This window comes from Plodia interpunctella, chromosome 16 (genome assembly GCF_027563975.2).
Source record: "Plodia interpunctella isolate USDA-ARS_2022_Savannah chromosome 16, ilPloInte3.2, whole genome shotgun sequence".
Lineage (NCBI taxonomy): Eukaryota > Metazoa > Arthropoda > Insecta > Lepidoptera > Pyralidae > Plodia > Plodia interpunctella.
Window position 1 is genome coordinate 3,389,214 of NC_071309.1, and position 21,555 is coordinate 3,410,768.

The window sequence follows — 21,555 nt, forward strand, 5'->3', positions numbered from 1 at the left end:
GAAACGCGGCAGCGCCGCCGCGGCCCTCCCGCCTACATCTAGTCCGTCGCTAAATCAACACTAAAATGAAGTTAGACCCGTCTTTTTAGTGATGTCTGTACAAAAGTGATCGTTGCTGTGCAAAATTTAACTTCTTATTAAAAATTTGACTCTTAAGTATAAACTGAGACAATACTACATGTACTATATGCAAATATGGGCCCAAGAGTTGCAAATAGGTGGCGCCGTGGAATTTTCACCCAGGGCATTTAAAGTGCTGAAACACATGGAGTGGAAAAACAAATGGAGATGTTTAGAATATCACTGTGCTATCATTCATAGCGAGCCATTTATTTATATAATCCGGTGTGTCGTCTTCGTACGAGTCGCTTGCAATGAAATTGAGTGTCTGTCTCACTTTCCCAATGGCGACGTCTCTCACGTCTTTTGTCATCAAATAGAAGGCAAAAAACAAAACTCCTGTTAACAGCACCCTGAAAATAACGCCATTTCTTTACACCATACATCCATACTAATATGATAAAGGATTAAGTCTGTCAGTCTGTCTCCCACGCTTCACGGGTAAACTGGCTGATTTTTATGTAATTTGAAATAAGTGTATAGTTAGTTACTATAAATTTAAAATAATACTTACTTATCCTGTTACCATTTAACAGATTTTATTTCTATGTACGTAGATAAATACTAAAATGTTGTTCAATTTATTTTATTTTGAGCTCAAATCAATTCAGCTTCAAAGAAATTGAGCTTCAAGTTGACGATCTTCATAAATAAAACTGGAGAAACACATTAGATTAACGGAATGTAATACTACTCTAAGAGACTGTTTCACCACTTTCTAATAAAATATCATATTGTAATCTGACAAATAAACCGCTAGATAAATCTGCCTGATGTGATTGGCCGGTACCTCTATCCAACACTTGTGAAACTTTAACGATTTCTGTTCAATATTCCACATTAGGCTATCAGATATTTTAACAGTAAGCGGTAAAATAATACATATGAACATAATACACTTACAATCCAGGCTCCATCTTCCTAGCACGTACGTATTATGAATGAGACAAATTTCAATTGTTTTTGGACTATCAAACAAAACAAACAAACAATAATATTTTGAATAGCCCAATAGGTCTACCACGAAACGTACTAACACGTAGCACGTTACTCTTACTAACGTTCACATGCTATTTCATTTTTCCCATATCGTGTACGCATCGTGTAAAAATAGAACGTGTGGACGCAATAACGTGTTACGAGTTTTATGTTTCATGGTAGCCCCTCAGTTAAGTTCTAGCAAATAAAAATAAATAAGGCAATTATTGAATGAAAATTTAGCTCATACGATGAGAAATAAATCGCTCAAGTGCGAGTTGAACTCATGTGCAGAGGGTTCCGTACATATATATTACTGTTCGAACTGAAAACACCTAATTTTCTCTGAAACTACTAAACCGATTGAGTTGAAATTTAGTGCAAATATGCAAGTCTATGACCTAAAAAGACGGATAGGTAACCTAAATAAATGAAATTTCATTTTTGATCCATTTGATAAATGTAAAAATTTTTAAAAATGTTTTGCAAAATACTTTTGTGACATATCAATTGAAAGGGCTTGTTTTGAGAATTTCTAGTTATTATGAATATTTAATATTATTTATTGAGTATTTTAGAAATTATAAGAAAAATACCCTCATAACGGCCTTGCATTTTTATATATGTCATACGATATTTCGCGAAACTTTTAACAAATAGACAAGATTTTATTTTTTGGGCTCCGAATCTGAAAAGGCAAACATGTTAAGTACAACAATTATTATCTAAAAGCCTTCAGAAAAGATAGATATGTCACATACAATAGGTTTAAAACCAGCTTTAATATTGGAATTGCACAAAAATATCGACGTATTTTACGCTATATCGTCCTTAGACTGGACGCCCATTTCCTTGTTCCCTTTTTTCTCCAGTTCCCACGACAATGAACGCGTTCATAAATCAATGATGCTGCAATCTATCTACCCTAATAACCACGTTAACGATCATTCAGTACACCATATACGTGCAGAATATAATTGTCATGTTGTCTTGTATCCTCTAGTAATGCAAAAGAATGTAGAATTATATTAGAATTTTTTTTCACTAATATCTCATTAATTCAAAATGCTTTATATTACGAGTATTTCATTTGTTAGATCTTTAGGTGAACCTATTATTCAAAAGGATTTGATTTGAAATAAACAACACCTTTTAATCCATTTTATATAATAAGTATTGATAAAATTAACAAATTGTACTATTTTTTAAGTATTAATTAACATCATTATATTTATTATTTTGCCGTATTTCGTTTTATGGATTCGCCTCGATTCGGTCTGCGTCAGTACCAACTGCGTTTGATAATATCTCAAGCATAATCATCGTCATCTCCAATGATGATGAGGATGATGATAGATTCAAATCTTCGATGAAAACCTTGCCTCTTGTGATCAAACAGAGACAGTCGCTCTTACCGCGGCAGTGCACTGAAATATATTACAATGATAATTATTATTTTGGTGGAAGACGAACATAACACCTATTCTCTCCAAAGGGCCTCTAAGTGTTTGATCTATCCAAAGCCTCAACTCATTATCTTGTGACTGAATACCTATAACTCTATTTTCCCTCACAAGACCTATATAGAACATTTTAGAAGCTTAATCGCATACTCTTTACATCTCAGATGATAAGTCAGACCATTTCAATTTCGGAAGGTACTATTAAGTACATGGACTTACCCAATTCGTTTTCAAATTTTCAGTAGACTTAACGCATCTATACATGGCTCATGAGGGAATATATCTCAAGTACCCGCGGCCCTCTATACTTAGTTCTATAGGAATCGGAACACTTTCAGTGGTGGTCGCGACACTGTTGAAGTAAACGGAACTAGATCCAAAAGCGAGAAACAATCCAGTCCAAATTGTCGCAAAAGCAGCTGCACACGCTAATACTATACTGCAAATAAAAAGGTATAATGTTAGTTGTTTATTTAATAGATTATTTAGAGATATTATATCTATAGATATTAGATTTAAATAAACAGAGATACAAGAAAGAAACGCAGTGAAAAGACGCGAAAAAATATCAGAGAGTGGACGGGAGTCAAAACAGTAGAACAATTATTCAGGCTAGCTCTGGATAAGACGAAAATGACCTTTTTATATAGTTTTAATCAGACTAGAGCAAATAATCTAATAAAACCACTTCAAAACCTCAAACCTGTGCAACTGGATAAACAATTGTTTATCTATTATGTCTCGATTCTACGCGTTCGAGGCATTACAAGCCTAACGTACAGAAAAAAGAAAAATCATAAAAATAATACTAACTTTGAAAATCTAATAAAAACTAAAAACAAAACGTATTACTTACAATCCGGTTACCATTTTGAGCGCCCCGCACTAGAATGATTCGGCGCGATGTTCCTACGGTCAAATGTCAATACAAACAAACACAATGTTGTTTTAGTTTGGTTTCTAATCAATATGTTGTTTACTAAATAGAAAGCCCAGTTCACACGAGCACAGATTTAAAATAAAAATATATAAGTTTTAGTATATAATTATACTTACTCATATAGAAGGGTTAAATATAGGAATCATTCCTAGAAGTATTTCACTTAGGATGTAAAAAAACTAAGATCAAGCAAAACTTGAATAAAATTAAAAATATTTAATTCCCCCACGGCCCGACCTAACTCGATCCTATTGTTGTTCAATTGTTTTTATATTATCCATGATCGAAGGAATATTGACAAATTATAATTAAGTATAAATAAAACAATTAAGTAGTGTTCCCTACCTCAATTTTTAACAATAATTTATTTACTTACCAAATAAGTTCGCACTTATTTACAGAGTATTTATTTTAATGTTTATTTTCTACCAGCCAAATCATTTTACTACTTCAATTAACTCAGCATGTTAATCTCTGGAACTTCTGATTGGACTTGAAAAGTTATTCCGTTATAAAAATCCCATCTATTATACGTACCTAGGCTACAGGTTAACCAGTAGGTATCCCGAATGTCCTATGGAAACAAAGCAGCGGATGATTTTACAGTCTATCAAGAAAATGAAGAAAACGAATTTCTAACGCGCAAAATTTTTTTGCCACTGCAATACTATACTCTAAATTGATTAATAAGCACCCAATGTCGCCAGCCATTAGAAAAGAGTGTCCTCATTTATTTTCTACAGACCGTATGTAAGTAATTTTAATTTTTAAATCATGCAAATTTGATTGCTGAAACTGAGATAAGATTCATCGTCTACATTCTCTTTCCCTCACTGGGCATTTTCCTGGTTCGTTCCTCCACCACAGAGCATCGAAGTTTTCTTACAATCCATTCAACATTGTCAAAATAAAATTATAATAAATTAAGATTCACACATTTATTTAGAAACGATTTCGAGCGTGTTCCCATTGCTCAGTTGCGCTGCGACGTCCTCCGTCACGTTGACATCCGTCGACGGATCAACGCGGAAAAACGTAGAAATTGTATGAAGTTTCAACATACGTCAACGCATATCAGTGTCAAACTCTATAGAAAACAACGAAGCACGACGGAGCTACAACGTAGGTACTGTATCGGAGCACAACAAAGCAATGGGTACACACAAGTTTCAATAAATTTACAAGACTTATATTTAAATTAAAAATAAAAACTAAAAGGGAATATTAGGCAAAGCTGACAGATGGCGGCACCAGCATCTGTGATAAACAAACCCGTTGTCATGATGCCCAAGTCGATGTTATTTGCCGTGCTATGAAAATAAGCTGTTCACAAAGGGAAGTGCTGCACTCTGGCGTTATAATATCACAGTAATATTCCCTCTTCTTCCGTGCTGTCCTATCGTCCTAAAATCTTTCCACGCATTAGTTTCAGGATTCTATCTTCACCTGAAATACAAATTCGATCAAGTTAGTAGCATTCGTCATATGTAAAATCAAAAATATGCTTTATGCGAATTATTAGATTTTTAGTTCACTTATTTAGTTCTGTCATCTGGATGTCGTACCAGGCGACTAAAGGACACCTTAACAGCTGTTATAAGTAGACAATAACAGCATTCTCAAGGATGGTGTATGTACGTCTGGAAGACGGCCGATTGTAAAATTCCGATAAAAGCCGATTTTTCATCGCAAGCCCCAGGCTTCATAGCCCCGAATGTAAATGAGAACATACAAATATGAAAGAAAGTTAAATGTGTAGTTAGTAGTAGTAGTATTAAGTGTATATGTGTAGTTAATCTGGCTGCGAAAATTTAACGCGATCAATTCCGAAATAAAAACTCGCTTAGCAACGTGTAGCCTAAGCTTAACGCACGATAGAAATGTCAAATTCATCAATCTATGTAATGTAATAGTTGTATGCAGCTCTCGACATTGCATTGTAAACAGTTCTTCTTTGTTTTAATAACAGTGGCAATAAATTAGTTAAACTACTATTCTTCTTCTTGCCCTTGCCAAATCCCATTTTCAACTGGGGTCGGTGCATAATGTATTTTCCTTCCACAACTGTAGGTACATTTCTATCGTATCTTTATTCTATCATACCTTTTGATTTTTTTTTTCATTGGCCATTTTGACCATTTCGATTCTTCTGGTTGGGAAAACCTGCACACTGATTCTTTAGTTCACTAGGTCAATTGCCACTAGACAGTGGTAGTCGTTAGTTGGCATGCTAGGTATCATGCGAAATGCTGGTAGTTTGTAGCTTTTTCAGAAATTACTATAAGTATAATATAAAATTTGACGTGGAAATGTGCATGTGAAGGTTTAATTTCTGAATAAATGTATTGATTGATTATTGTGCCTTCAGACGACTTTACAAAAATCTGGCACAAGCATTAAAAAAAAGAAGCAGAAAGACAAAAGTAAGAGGAGATACTCACTTAAGCCTGTCAAGTTGGTAATAGGAATTGCATTATTCTCCCGGTCCATTTGCAGAAGAAATTTTCCCCCCAAAAATAATGTGACCATTATTGCTCCTGTCAGCAGCGCACTACACAAAAGGACAAGGACAAATTTGTTAATTTGTGCCAAGACAAGCACAATAGCTATGAACTAGGTACTTGGTAAAATATAAACTGAAATAGCACAAAGTTTGCTTTTTAACCTAAAATTCTGGGTTGTTCCCATGAGATCTAACTTCTACTATTGTATGAACTAGTAAGAATAAATCAATATAATCACGAGAGTAAAAACTCGAGGCGCAGCTAGTATGTAAATATAACAAGTCATGCTGAAAGATTTTCTGTCCCTCATTTTACGTTTAAAAAATTGACGATGCACCTTTTTGGGTTTTGAATTAAAATTAAAATATGTACTCACGCTCCTGCAACGACCATGTTTAATTTCAAATGTTATTTAAATGTTTTTCAGCCTAGCAACAATGAACACAACCAAAACCTACTTATTTCTTCAACACATTAATGGAATAATGTATTCGCTTACTTCAGATGTTTTAAATATTTTATTTTACAAATATTTTGTTACATTCAATAAACAAATATGACATATTGACAAATTCTTAACAAGCGTCATATTACTTTATTTCTTTCTTTGCACAGGCTCCGAGAAGTTAAATAGATACCTTAAAATGATAATCTAAATATCGATCAATTATTGTATTTTACAGAAATAAGTTTAGGTACGTTGGGCATTTTGAGCACAAATTGGGCATAGACTCATTTCTGGTCCTAATTAAACCTCGAATATATGACCCCTCCCGACATGAAAGTTGAATCCGCACTTTCGGTACCGATTCCCTCCACGTCGAAGCGATTTGTCAGGGAAAAAACAAACATGTCTAAACACAGCAAATATGTAGTCAGAAAAACAGAAACAGAATCTTGACATTAGCAACAGGTACGTAAATTTAATCAGAGCACACAGGATAAAAGATGTACCTAAAAGTAGCCTATGAAAACAAGGTGAGCAATGTTGTCCGCTGTACTTTTTGCTTGCTTTTATCACAAATTGTCGTCACAAAGCGCCTCGACGTTAAAATAATTGACGCAAGACGACACTACGTCGAGGAGATTTGCACCGGAGGATTCGACGTCGGGCCGAACCATGAATGTAGTACCCTGGACACCAGTCAGCGAAGACAGCAAGTCAGCAACAACTGGTCAATCCATCTCACCATCACAACTCAGTGACCAAACCGGGTGAGTCTATGCGATAAGAAGTGCAATTACTTGAAAATGTACGCAAGGCGGAACAGAACTAAAATCAATACATATGTTACTCGTTTGCGTGAGAATTTCAGGATAAAAAGTAACCTATACATTTCCACGCTTCGATCCGCTGGTAGGTATATTCCGTTGAAGCGATGCGGAGATTTAGAGTTTGATTGATCCAGGTTATATTCAACCCGTGCACCAAATTGCATCTAAATCCTTCCAGTAGAATTGGCTTCGAGAAATAAACATACACACTCATATAAAAATTTGCGCAATAAATTAAAAAAATTACTCACATTCCTAATCCAGCCACCATTCCGTATAAGAACAATCTTCTAACAATTCTCGGTAGATTCTACATAAGTGTTTACCCAAAGTATGGGTGCTTCCTTCAGTGCTGGAAGTTAAGAAGCATTCATACTGGAACGGACGATTCTTTAAACGAAGATTTATCTTATGAGATTTATTGTATGACAGAGGTTTTAATTTGGTACATATTATTTCTAGTGGTATTTTAAACCTAATCCTAACTAATATTATAAATGCGAAAGTAGGTAAGTTTGTTTGTTACCTCTTAAAGCTTTATCAGCTCAACCAATTTTCATGAAATTTCGCATACACGTGCCTACGTGTATGCGAAATTTCATGAAAAATGGTGGAATTTTGAAGTACGGAAAAGGACATAGGGTACTTTTCATTTCGGAAAAATAAATGTCAACGTGGAAAATTCACGCGGACGAAGCCGCGGACAAAAGCTATAGCTAGTACAAAAATAAAATGTATCAGTATTAGAAATATTTGTATAGCTTTATAAAAAAATTAAAAAGAGCTTATTAATAAATCGATAAAATAATAATAGGTTATGATGTAGTGTAGCATGTGGTTCCGCCTTAGAATAGGACCACTCCATTTCATCCCGTGGATGTCGTACGATGCGACTAAGGAACATAGGTATATAGCCTAGACAGCTGATCGACAACAATAGCGTGAAGGGTTGAGACCTGGCAGGTGGCCGGATGTGAAATCACAGCCGAATCTTCAAAATTTAACTTGAAACATGCTGCGATAAGAGAGAGAATGTTAATGAATACGAGCCGCAGTGTCACCCACAAGCGTATAACCAAACACATTGATACATTAAATACATTGTCAACTTAATTGACAATAAAGAATATAATTACCCGATAACCGTGGGGTAAAATATGACACCTTATGTTGAACGGGCAACAACCTTTATCTCGTGATAAACAAGCAGTGTATAGGTACACAAGATAGTATCTGTGGAGTAAACATTGCCATTCAATCACAGTATAGTGGGAAAGTTATGACCATTTCTAAGGCTACGTTTCCACTGATACACTGGAGCTTAAAAGTAGATGAATTGTCTACGAGTACTCATTATAAGCTGACCAATTATAAAGCTCGAAGTCTCCGCTTCAACGGAATTAGAACCAGCAGCAGAGCGACCCGCGATTATGTGCCGAGAGGGATTGAGTTTAGTTGAGTGGTTGGTGTCTTGATGCTGATAGTGCAGGTTAGAGGGCAGCGGGGTGATGTGAAGTACAGGGCAGTGTTAGTCCTTTTTATTATACATACTGTGGCAATAAATAAATATATTAGGACAAATCACTCAGATTGAGCTAGCTCCAAAATAAGTTCGAGACTTCTGTTATAGGATACTAACTCAACAATGCTATATGTTATAACAAATACATTATATACATAAATATCCAATACCTGGGCCAATCAGAAAAATATCATTTTCCATCATGACCCGACCGGGGATCAAACCCGGGACCTCTCGGTTCAAGCACTTTACCACTGCGCCACCATGGTCGTCAAATCTCCGCTCCTCTACTACTACGAAACGCGGCCTAGCCGAATGACGTTTCCTTTTTCCCCGTTTTGAGTTGCGAACCTCAAAAATGCTTCCATTATGAGAAATTACGGTCCTCGGTACCTTACCAATATACCTCAAAAGATTCCTCCACGATTTATTGCATCTTATTCGATATATGGTAGGATTGATGAAAATAAATGGACGTAAAAATTAATAGGCTGTATTCCACCAAATGGATATAGAAGCCCTAGCATTCTTCATCTCATTAGATGGCATGATGATTTCAGAAGAAAAAATAGAAAAGGCAAGAAATAGAAAAAATAAGTTCTATTGGCTTTTGTCCAGTATGAGACATTCATAACTACTTATCAAAAATATTGTCAAATTTTAAATTGTATAATTAAAGAGTGTAATAAAAGTCACTTCAAGGTGGTACATTTATATTTAAAAATTACTTAATTGTAAACGATAATTTTAATTTTATTTAGCTTATAATATGTAAAAACATAAAATACTTTTTCAGTTTAAATATATCGTTAACTTTGTAAGCTCATAATTCATAATTCTTCGTTTTACAGCAACACATTTACATATATTAAACCTGTGACGTCACAAATATCGTGACGTGACGGTGTAGGTAACATACTCGTATTCATTCAGATAGGATACATTATTAAGCTTTATTATTAGTGCTGATAATGTATACATTATTAAGCTTTATTATAACTGTAAAAATAGTGTTTGTTTCGTTTGTAATTGGCTATCCTCCAACTAGTCAAATTAGATACTTTAAAGGGGAAATACTGAAAAAAGTTTTAGAACCGCTGTACTAGCTGTAATGAAGCGGAAGCCTTATCAATAAAAATGTTACACTGAGATTGGGCTCGTAAAAATTATTCTTTGCTTTAATCCTTACTCTCTAACATTTATTTTAAATTAATTTTTAACTTTTAATATGAAATGAAGATTGCGACGAAAAAATGTCGCTGGGAGGGATTTAGGGCTCCTTGAATTTGATGCCCCGAACACGGCATAGTCTAGCCCTCCGATAACTACGCCAATGCGGCATTATCCTTATATCATGTCCGGCGTCTGCAAGTTCCTACTGGAGGCGGTGGCGGTCAAGAGCGAGTGACGATCCGATTCTGGCATGTTCATCAAATACTTCGTCGTCCAGTAAGCTCCAAAAGCTAACAGACCTGTGATAAGAATGCTGAAATATAAACATAAAACAATATTTTTACAAACATGTATTATTAGCCACAAGCTCGTCGAAGGGAGAGTGAATGAAAGAAATGTTTATTATTGACTTGAAACCTCAAGATCTTGTTGCATTCACAAAAAGTATCGTGTCCGTGCGGTAAAACATTAATGAGGTTACCTCGTTGGGAGCCGAAGCTTCGGTGTAAAAACGTATTGTCTTGGAAATTTAAGTGACGTTAATCAAGAGGACGAGTAGGAATAGCGGAAGTAAGGAAAAATTTGCTTGCAATATTTGATTACAGACAAACATCGGGACAAACCATAGATAAAAGAAATATGGACAAACGAAACTCCAGGTTTTTTTTTTTCAGAAAAAAATATAATTCGGAAAATGCTAAAGTTTTGGGTGCTTGAAGATACTAACATAATGACATCACAATGCTCGTTTTAATATCAATTATAAGTAAAACTCTGTTTTGCAAGACAGAACCAGACTACAGCTTTTATATACTTAGGTATAACTCCTTTGTTTTTCGTCAAATTATTTATTTTTCTAATTTTGTTATAGTGAGACTATTTTCAGGTTTCAGTACCTAAGATGGTATGTTAAGACCTTTTTTAGGGTTTCGTAACCAAATGACACGGAACGGAACCCCTATAGTTTCGTCTGTTCGTATGTCACAGTCATTCAAGATAAGTAGATATAACATATGTTCAGGTCTACAATTTCGATCAGTTTTAAAAAAGATAAGGTTATTTATGTCATAATTAGGTATTTCACAAGGAAATATAAACCTGTAAGGCGTAGGGTACTCCCCATTGACTTAAACTAAAAATTAACTAATTAATTACTTATTAACTCATTAAAAGCAAGAAGGTGAAAACAATACAGATATAGGAAAAAGACCAAGAACCGTAAATAAGTATTAATCATTAAAAAAGGGCCAATATTACGGAACCCTTGGTTCGTTCGATTCGCCCTTGACAGATTTACATATCAGTAAACTTTACTTTTTGCTAGTGGAATACTCCATTCTAAAACAGTAAACTTATGTTCTTCACATTGATTAGTAAGAATGGAAGAATGAAGTACAAAATTAAAAAAAAAAAACTTACAATCCTATAGCCATATCGCGGAATTATAAAAGCGCGTGTTACTCCTGCAACTGCCAATAGTGGAATGGTATATTAATAATAACAAAGCCACATAGGTAACCAGATTAACTTGATGTTTGCACAAGTTAATAAATATTTACAGTAGTCATCGCATTGTGCTGTTATAAATAATTTATTCATGTTTGCACCTGTTGCATAACTATAATGATGCTGGGAAACTCAAAATTTATTTAACATTGCCAATAGCTAAACGTTTAAGCCTTTCGGGGTGGGCACGATAGGTCTATAGTGTCAATCACCTTTTTCTTCTATTTCTTCACTAGTGTGTATGCGTTTGCCCCTAGTCTTCAGTATGTTAAATGCCTTTAGGCGACTTGGAATAAAATCTGACTTCTGTGTTAGCAATTAACACACTCGAAAGGAAGATCAGGTTTTCAAATGTGTTTCTAAAAGACTGATCGTGGTGGGATCCTGTGACCAAAGGCTATATAGGATGTAGTCGCTGTAACCAAAGGCTAAATATTGCTAACCGCAATAAACTGAATGAAAAATAATTGGTAATGCTGGCAGCTAAATAGGCACGTTAAAGTGTGACACCGCTCTTAATGCCCGTCAAAGTCATACCTTGAATTTTTAACTGGAACCCCACGAGAAACATTCGTGATGAAAGTTTCTCCAAAGGTGATATCATATTCAGTAACTCTTTAACCCCGCGAGAAACAGACGTGTTGCAAGTTTCTCTTAAATGTAATTTCTCATTCAGCCTCTCCCTAACCCCGCGAGAAACAAACATGGCGAAAGTTTCTCCAAAGTTGATTTCGTACAGTATCTCATCAACCCTGCGAGAAAAATATGTGATGAAGTTTCTCCATATGTGATTCCATCTTTTATCTCTCCCTAATCGCGCGATAAATATGTGTAAAGAAAGTTTTGATTGTAGTGTCTCCTTGACCACGTGAGAAGTTTTTGTGAGTTTGTGTAAGTTTCTGGAAAGGCAATCTCATCTTCACTCTGTAATCCCGCGAGAAATAGGCGCGATGACTTGTTTCTCCGATGGCATTTTCATCTTCAGTCTCACTCTAATCAGGCGAGAAAGTTCAAAACCTCGACGAAATGTTCTCCAAAATGATATAGTCATAATATTCAGTGACCTCACATGTTATCTTTCTTATCGTGAGAATCTTTTGAACGTCGTTACAATGTTTTCAAACACATCTTTAGGTAAATATAAGTGATATGATTATTTATCATATAGTATTAAGTGGCTGATTCTCATGCGATTATTTTGACATCAACCAATATACAATAGGATTTTAAACAAATATTCTTGCATAGTGAAGCTTTAGTTAACAACGGACGCCTGGTTCATTCGTTCAGAAAGTCTTAAATATCTAATTCAGCTGCCAATTAAAATCCTATTGATATTAAACGCAAAAGTTTAGATGTGTATTATGATGCTTAATCTACTAGATCGATTTAGATGAAATTTGGGACACGATACGCATTATTTAGAAATTATTAATTGTAAATGCATTATTTAGAAACAAATTATAATGGAGATGACATTTACCTACGATGACATAAAAAATTTCGTCTAATTATGAAAATTGTTATGCAGAATCAATTAGGTACGTACAAACATATGCGAATTGTTAAAGTGTTGGATTTTTCTCAGAAAATGTAAGCAAGTGCATTAAAGAAATACCCACATACAATTAAGAGTCACACATTAGTAAAAAATATAATGAATAAATCAGGTAAGTAAAAAAAACACCAATAGCTCAGAAAATATAAATAATCCAGCCACCACACATAGTATTCCTGTTACGAAATATAGTAAGTTGTATTGTCGTGTGGGTCTCGGTGTGGGACTAATCTGTATTTGAATCTGCAGGGTTTCATCTTGATGGGGCGTTTTTATTGATCCCAATGTTATAGGCCGTGATGTCCTTAAAGGCACCCGCTTTTTGAACACTGGCCACTCACCCACCACCTACAACAAAATGCTTTATGAAATATGTTGCCTTAAAGAAAATAAAAATTGTAAAAACTCACATTGAATTATCCCAGTCAAGATACGTTTAGAGCTAAAAATTGGTGCAAATATTCGGGCAACCATTATATTATTAAGTATATGAAATTTGAAAATTAATAAAAAATAATTACATAGGAAATCCAGCTCGGTTGGTTGTCGCTTATACCCTGTAAAAGCTTTTCATACCTTAATCGCCACTTACGACATCCGTGAAAATCACCTAAGGCAGGTGTTTTCGAGCCTTGTGGCTCCCGCCAAATTCATGCAGTCTAAAAACGACCTTTATAAAATAACAATGAACATAATACCAACCAATACCACACCTGCTGTGAGTAAGATAAGGACCCCAGTAATAAGAAAATATGCGAGCACAATGTCGTTTATTTTTTCTTTGACACTCATTGATATCATCAAGCCAAGTGATATGATGATCTGACTCCATATAGCGCCTCCGACCAATGTTTGTCGGTTCCTGTACTTAGGCCGGCTCCCCATTGCAGCAGACCAGCACATGGCCGCTCCCATCAACGACAACAGCGTAAACAATTTTAGGAAAACAACTATATATCTTTTGTTCATTTGTAATAGCTCTGATATAATTTTTCATGGCTATTTCTGTAGTTCATAATTTACTGCTGTCATTTCACTTATGTCATCGCGCCATTTAACCCTTGAAAAAGGTATATAGTCCATAGATAAATTATCTATTTTTAATAACCTATCGAAAACGATTAAGTTGTTAGTCTACAAGCCCTTTCCATTGAGACGTCACACAAGATATATTTTGGGCAAAGATGTAAGAATAATGTAATGTTCTTATACCTGTGATTTTACGAAACATTTTTTATAACTCCCCATAATAAAAGCTCATTTATTTAAGTTACATGTCCGTCTTTGGCTTACAGACTTGCTTAAGTTTCAACTCAAGCGGTTCAGTAGTTTTGTAGCAAACTATCTCTCAAGACCGGACTGACAGACACATTAAGGTACCGTATATACGGCGTAGGAATATAATTAAGGTACGAAACCCTCTCCAGAGCTCCGTCTCCAAACCCTCGGACCTCATGAGTTTTGGAGTGGTAAATGGTACTGGACCACTGTCCAGTGTGGAAAAGACATGCTCAAAATCCACTCAAAATTCAGAGGATGTTGATTGGTTGGTTGGCAGAAATATGCTAATCCTCCGATTCGTAGTTTATTACATTCAGTATTTGTGTATCCAACTCAGAACAATTTCATGATTCACCGGACGATCAAACAATGAACTAAATCATGATAATAAGTAATGGCCAATTTTTCGGTAAATCAATTTAATAAGGCTTTTATTCATTTGTATTGAAAATATAATAACGCACTAAATACTGCTTTTTACCAAATATAATCATATCCAACGATCCATGGCCATAATTGCGCGTTATTTTTGCAATTGTGCACATTGCGTTTACCTGTTTATTTTACAATGTGTTTCAATTTTTTCTTTTTTATATTTTCGTTTAGCTTATTTTTTGTTTTTGCTGCACCTGCACCCAGTTTTGTGAGTATTATAAGCACAATTTAATCCTACCAAAAACATTTTCTAGATAAATTCATAGACTAGTTTGCTTCACAAACTCTACACTTTAGTCAAGATGTATGAAAAAGTGGTCAGAACTCATGTAGAGCCAAGCTCCTTGATATCAAGAAGCTTGGCTCTATCTAGGTCTGGTAACCTAACTTCACATACTCAACATTCTAGTTAAAACGTGTTGCGTGGCCGTTTCGTTATTCTAGAAATAAGATAAAGAATGCCTATTAAATCTACGTAACTGTAGCAAAACGGCCAAGCCACACGTTTTAATTTAACAGATTCTAGGCTACTAAAACTGCACTGTTCAAAATTCTATTAGACATCAAATATACGAGCAAACTGTGGTTTTCTAGACCAGTAATCTGAGACATTTTCCTTAGTAAGAGTTACACCAGTCATAACTTTGACGTTAACTCTTACCTATGCGATGCTGACGGTTAGACAAAATAGCACCTTTTGCGTTTTTCTGCGCAGGTTAAAATTAACGTCAAAGTTGACTGAGACAACCCACTCTTATGAGTCACAATTCAAGGCATTTATTTCCATTTACAGGGTAAGTTTGAAATAATAATAGACAATTTGGAAATGTGTAAAGGCCCCAAACGAAAAGATTGTACCATATGGGATATGAAAGTTGATAATAAGAGGATTCTCGTCTACAACCTAACAATTACCCAAAACGTTGCACCACTAAAGGTAAGTAAATAGATGTTCCGTCGACATCCTTAACAGTAGAAGAAAAAATATCTTCTTCTTTAAGAGCTATGCTTTTGTCTGTAGAGTAGGTGTTCGCCACACCTCTAAAAAATATTGACTACATCTACATTTATCAAAATTTCGCCATGAGAATATTTTGCTGTCATACCAAATATCGTGTGCAGTAGAGATGAACTAATGGAAAAACGCAGATATGAAAGAGAGAGAGAGAGAGAGAGGAAGCATTGGTTTATCAGTTTGGCTCATAAGATATAAAAACATAACATTGATATTGATTGATTTTAAATTATAATATATATCAATAATTATATAATTGATATATATTATAATTTTTAATTTTTCATTAAATAAGATATAACATTAAAACATTGATGTTCTTATATCTTTGGTTTGACTAGTAGTCACTTTACAGACAGTAGTAGACAGATTTTAATAAAATCTGGGGTGAGTTGCACTCATGGAATTAATAAGTAGATACTCCGTGTACCTACTAATTCCATGGTTGCACTAGTCAGCTTTGACGTTGAATTTAACCTACGTGTCGCTGACGTTTAGACAAAATGGCGTGGGTACTTTGAGTTTTTCTGCGCAGGTTAAAGTTAACGTCAATGTTGACTGGTACAACACACTCTCTAACAAGCGAATTCTCAACATTTTCATCACATACATACGATCATTGTACTTGATACATTTTTCAGGTAAAAGTGGTTATTTCCTCTAATGGGAAAGAATTAGTGAGGCTGCAAATGGCCAGAGTGTGCGAAAACGTATTTATGAAACCTCTTTTTACTTCAATGTTCAATGCTACAAAACAATGCGTTATTCCAAAAGTTAGTACTATTTAAGATTATTATATTTTCACATAGTACCTTAAGACGCTTTAGTGTTTGAATATTACATATTAAAGGATTTAAAATCACAAGGAAGGTTGCCGTCAGTTCTAAAGTTATAAGTTAAACTAAAAATTTTAAAACTTAAAGGTTATTTTTTACCCTGGCTCCGAACTTCGCGGCATCACAGCCCCAACAAAAATAGGAAATTAGAGACTTGACGTCATACTTCCCGATTTCAGATCGCAACCAGGCAGGAGTTCCGGACGGGTAGTGGCAGGCGCTCGTTCTTAGGTAGAGGAAGGGAGCATTGCCATGAAATTGACATTCTAAACTTGACTGATTAGATCTGATCCATGCTAATATTATAAATGTCTGTCCGTCTTTCTGTCTATCATGCTTTCATGGCTAAATCGCTCAGCCGATTTTGATGAAATTTGGAATAAATATAGTTAATGACCCAATATGAAACATAAGCTAGTCTGTAATAATAACATTAACAATAATAACTTTATTCACCAAAGATATTATCCTTATATGTATACATTACTTCTGACATAAATCGCACATAATCACTGAACTTAGAAAACTGAAATTGGTATATTATAGACTCCTTACATATAAATATTATATCAATTAATACGATTATTCTTACAGGGATACTTTCACCACGAGTTGGACATGCAAGAAATATTTCAACAGTACTACGGAGGGGAGTTTCTTCTCGGAAAAGCAGTGTTTAGATCAGTTATAAACAATGACGATTGTAACTTTTCGTGTTCTGTCATAAACGTTACATTTGCGCCAAATAAATCTTAAAAACAAAACATACTTACTTTATTGTACCTATACTTAATTATCATAGTTGGGCGAATTGTTAACATACCTATTTTACGACTACAGACTTACTTTTTGTAAAATAGTTATATTATAGTTTTATTGTTGCCATTAAATTTGATAATGTTATCGGTTCTGGCAAGAAAGGATTTCGTAGTGGTGTAGCGTTTTCGGATTTGCAATTGACACGCAAATAAGAACAGTAATTAGAAATTAAAGACAAATGAAAAATAAAACTAATTCAATAACAATATCGGTTGACTATTGTTTTATATGTACGTACAGTCAACAGTACATCAAGTTACCTGCATGAACCTCTAGGGCGGACGCGGTAATATAGCGGCGAGTTTGCAATGAACTGACTGTAGTAGGTAAGTACTTACAATAATATAAGACTGATTTAAAATTCGTCGTATAGCAAAGTTAGTAAATCCTTATAAGGAAAGTGAGAGGTTCGAAGACTCTGCGTAGACAAACACAAAGTACGCGATTTTGTCTTAACGCCCCGCGACAGCGCGCCGGCGGAGATCGAAAAACTCAACGTCAAATTTGACTGCGGCATCACACCGTTAAGATGCTAGATTTGAACACTAAAATAAAAAATAATAGAATCAAAGATCGGTACCTAAATACTACGATTATTCTAGTACATAAACCGTTTAAGTCAAAGTGGGAAATCAATTTATCACAAAACTGTAGCTCGTTTATATAATTGGTATACACGTCTGTATTCATACACACAATTAGATATAATTATTATCCGTTTTGCGTTCCGACCATGTGGCCGTTTGTTTGACATTGAGTTCACATCTGTCATAAAATTGACATCTAGTTAAACAATAATGATGAAAAACAAGTACTATTTATTTTTATTTTTTATTTTTGTTGTTGTTTGTGATTGCATTGACAGAAATTCTAAAGGTTTCGTAAGTTGTAAAAATATTATCCGTTTTGAGTTACTCACAATTTTTTTAAATATCTAATCGATAAAATAAAAATGCACATTTTTGCATAAAAATGACATGACATTTGTTTTGTCACTGACAATTTCAAATATTATAAAGTGCAATAGTGACAAAACATATTTTAGCTTTGAGCATGTTTTAACTTTTTTCAATGACATGACTACACTTTAAATTTACTATATTAGTATAATAAAAAGTACTTGGTACTTTTACTATACTATACATCTATTAGAACCTACATAATAACCTTCCAGAAGAAGTAATCTTGCTGATTTTTTTATTTAATAATTCTAATCTAATATTACGTTACGTACTTACAATAAAAACATAATAGCAACAATGGCATTTAATGAAAATAAAAACAAGATTTAAGAAACCCAGTTTAAAAATATTACGATATAAATTTATTGCATAGTTCCTGATATACGTCAAACATTGAGATAATTATTAATTTATTAAAACACAACTTGTAAGATTTTTAAGTGGTTATTCTTTAAATATTTGCACTTAATATAGATTATAATACACCGAAAATTGTTTTTTTTTTTTTAATGAAAATAAACAATATTTTTTAACTGGAAACGAAAAGGTGGGATTTTTTCCGAACCATGCTCATTGCAATGTTTAAGGCTTTAGAGTACAGTTTATGTTTCGATAAACGTAAAGGTTCAAGCAGTGTTGGTGTAATGGTTAAGACGCCCTCCTGTGGATCGAAAGGTCCCAGGTTCGAATCCTACTCGTGCCACATGAGTTTGTATACCAATCTGACTCATGTACCTACTTATATAGTAGTTTTCATCGACCACCACTTGCTTCCGGTGAAGGAAAACATCGTGAGGAAACCTGCACTATTATTGATGATTATTATTAACTTGTGTGTGAAATGGAGAAGGCAATGGCAAACCACTCCCAAGAAAGTTGTTGTGTGTGTTTCATTCCACGTAATGACCACGACCCTCAGTCATGAGGAATACGACTATGAAGAAGAAGAAAGGTCCAAGGAAAAACACTACTACACCATGGATTGAATGAGAGCATCGTACATAACAGTATAGAAATTCTTAAAAACGTAGCACAAGTCAGGATGAGTAGGTATTGAACATTGTTATTACCCTAGCATTTTATTCTTATCCTACTTAATATTATAAACGAAAAAGAGATTCCGCCCTGGAATAGAACGAGTCACAATCCTAATTGCATTGTCCAACTGATTAAACCATACGGGACCGTACTACCCATAGTCTAACTATTAAGAAAAGCAATCGATATGTAAGTCTATTCTTTTAAGTAATTCAAGTAAATAAATGAGAGAAGAAAAATTAAAGACTTGTGTTTGGCGTTGAAATATTTAATAAATTCTAAGGATCACTATATGCATACTTCTATGTTAAATGACGTAAATTCATGTTAAATGACGTTAGTATATAAAATGTGATTATTTTCGGATTCAATTCCTACATAATTGATAAGCCAAATTTTTCGCTCTGACAATGAGACACAATATTTATTTGATATCAATCTTTTCGTTCTGCTGAATAAACGCATTTCATTTGTTTAATTAGGATATAAGATTGTCGTTTGGTTTTCCATGTTTTTTTTTGTTTGGTTTTCGCTAGACAATACAACATGGCGAACTTCAAAAAGCCTAAAAAGAATAAAATAGGAATCAATAGCAATACGCGTTAACACCAGACGTTGTGTTGCAGACGCACATAGGCCACGGTGACCGTTTCCCGTCAGGTGGACCGCAACTTAGTACTACTATAAAAAAAAGAAGATTAGGTTAAACATTTGTAACCTATATTTAATATAAATAATATTAATTTAAATCATATATTGAGATTAGAGTGGAAATAAGTACTAAAATATAGTAAGGATATTTTCAAAACATTTGATTCGGCATTTATGCCGTCAAAATTTGTAGTTAATAATCCCTTCGTTCTACTTAAGTTATGAACTGGTTGATTCGAACATTCTTTAAATTATTTTTACCTCTTATGGAAGGTTATTTTATGTAGTAGTTCAAATAGCTCTAGACTATATAGAAATAGACATATATAGAAATATAGTATGTGTTAAAAGTGTAACATAACGCTAATATTGCATGCCTGAAAGGGTAAACTGTTGAAACTATATGTATTGTATGTGCCACACCTTGTACTACACAGTTACTGCAATAAAGATATTTGAGTTTGAGTTTGAGACTAGACCAATATTTGCACTATATTGTTCAAGATGCAATTTCGTGACTACCAAAACAAAGTTATCAAAAGTTTAGTTTAATTGATTTATTTAAATTGAAGTTTCTTTATTGTACAATATTAATATACATATCAAAACATCTGTGGTATATTTTCATGGTGACAAAAAACGATACACCTACTTGTAATAATTATTATAAATTCACAGGGTAAATTTACGCTGAGGTTGATCAGTGCGGACAGATGCAAAGGTCCAAAGCGAGTGGATTGCTGCTCGATGGACTGGTACATTGTAAACGAAAAGATATTACACGTTAACATGAATGCCACACAGAATGTAGCACCTCTGAGGGTGAGTATTTTTACCTTTTCCATACATCCATACTAATATTGTAAATTTGAAAGTGTGTTTGTCCATCTTTACGTCAAAACGGAGCAGCGGTAGGAGGTGATTTTTGGTGTGGAGAACTGGAGAGTGTCACATGGCAACAGTACTATAGTATATCATAATATAAATGTGAAAGTATGTAGGTATCTATATCCAAACCATTTTAATGTACGTACAATCGGCCGCATATCATGTTACTCTGCATGGATCTCTTCGCCGCGGTAATAGCGGCGTATTTGCAATAAAATAAACTTGTTGACTATATACATTTTATTGACTCCCGACACACACCTTGTTCTAAAAGGTAAAGATGCCGATGACCGTGTGAAGTGGGGAAGAAAAAGTAAGAAAGTGGTCCCTGGGCTCCGACGCTCAATGACGGCGGAAGAAACCTGGAAAATGCTAGGATGAGAAAATGAGACATACGGTGGGATTTTGTATATTAGACGCCTGTGATGTCGCAGCTCCCGAGCCGTTTTTTTCTATTGAATTTGTAGTTTTTTTGTTTCAGGCTAAAATAGTGGTGGGAACAAATGGAAACAATATGATTAGACTGCAAACTAATAAAGTCTGTGACCATGTATTTTTGAAACCATTCATGAAAACCATTCTGAACGTAAC

The 21,555-nt window shown here is 34.4% G+C and overlaps 3 long non-coding RNA genes across 8 annotated transcripts; 1 reads left to right on the forward strand and 2 right to left on the reverse strand.

Moving 5' to 3' along the window:
• Nucleotides 1–2,274: 2,274 nt before the first annotated feature.
• LOC128676557 (uncharacterized) lies at nucleotides 2,275–4,105 on the reverse strand. The gene is made up of 4 exons (XR_008405427.1): nucleotides 4,039–4,105; nucleotides 3,418–3,470; nucleotides 2,781–3,000; nucleotides 2,275–2,525 (listed from the first exon to the last, which is right to left on the reverse strand). It is a non-coding gene; the product is annotated as an uncharacterized LOC128676557 (long non-coding RNA).
• Nucleotides 4,106–4,160: 55 nt separating this feature from the next.
• On the reverse strand, nucleotides 4,161–7,580 carry LOC128676556 (uncharacterized). 2 transcript variants are annotated; one of them, XR_008405425.2, is made up of 3 exons: nucleotides 6,382–6,528; nucleotides 5,943–6,052; nucleotides 4,161–4,947 (listed from the first exon to the last, which is right to left on the reverse strand). It is a non-coding gene; the product is annotated as an uncharacterized LOC128676556 (long non-coding RNA). The 2 variants fall into 2 exon arrangements; XR_008405426.2 differs by lacking the exon at nucleotides 6,382–6,528 and adding an exon at nucleotides 7,532–7,580 and having other exon boundaries at nucleotides 4,162–4,947.
• On the forward strand, nucleotides 7,058–17,430 carry LOC128676519 (uncharacterized). 5 transcript variants are annotated; one of them, XR_010370116.1, is made up of 5 exons: nucleotides 12,616–13,022; nucleotides 14,335–14,415; nucleotides 15,549–15,692; nucleotides 16,412–16,543; nucleotides 17,201–17,430. It is a non-coding gene; the product is annotated as an uncharacterized LOC128676519 (long non-coding RNA). The 5 variants fall into 5 exon arrangements; XR_010370115.1 differs by lacking the exons at nucleotides 12,616–13,022; nucleotides 14,335–14,415 and adding an exon at nucleotides 7,058–7,220 and having other exon boundaries at nucleotides 17,201–17,429; XR_010370114.1 differs by lacking the exon at nucleotides 14,335–14,415 and having other exon boundaries at nucleotides 12,625–13,022; nucleotides 17,201–17,429.
• The last annotated feature ends 4,125 nt before the right edge of the window (nucleotides 17,431–21,555 follow it).